The following is a 315-nucleotide window of genomic DNA, read 5'->3' on the forward strand; positions in this document are numbered from 1 at the left end:
GGCCGTGCTCGGCCACTGCGCATGCGCCGGGTCCCGACCGGGCGGGATTTTCCGTAGCCCGCAGCTTTCCCGCCCTGTGTTTGCAACCGGTGCTCCTCCAGCTAAGAATTAAGCCAATCGCTAATGAAGCACAGGCAAACTTAATTGTATGCGGAGCCAGGCCCGTAAGGGCACGGAGTCCCAAGGCCATCCTTGGTCTACTATAAGGTAGTGGATTATTGACACCAAACCAATCCGCTTTTGAATGCGGCTTCTCGCACACGCACACCGCAAGCTCTGCTGAGCTCCGTGACTCACGTCCGCACAACCACTACC

The sequence above is a fragment of the Chaetura pelagica genome, unplaced genomic scaffold (assembly GCF_000747805.2).
Source record: "Chaetura pelagica isolate M959 unplaced genomic scaffold, ChaPel_1.0 scaffold436, whole genome shotgun sequence".
Classification (NCBI taxonomy): Eukaryota; Metazoa; Chordata; class Aves; order Apodiformes; family Apodidae; genus Chaetura; species Chaetura pelagica.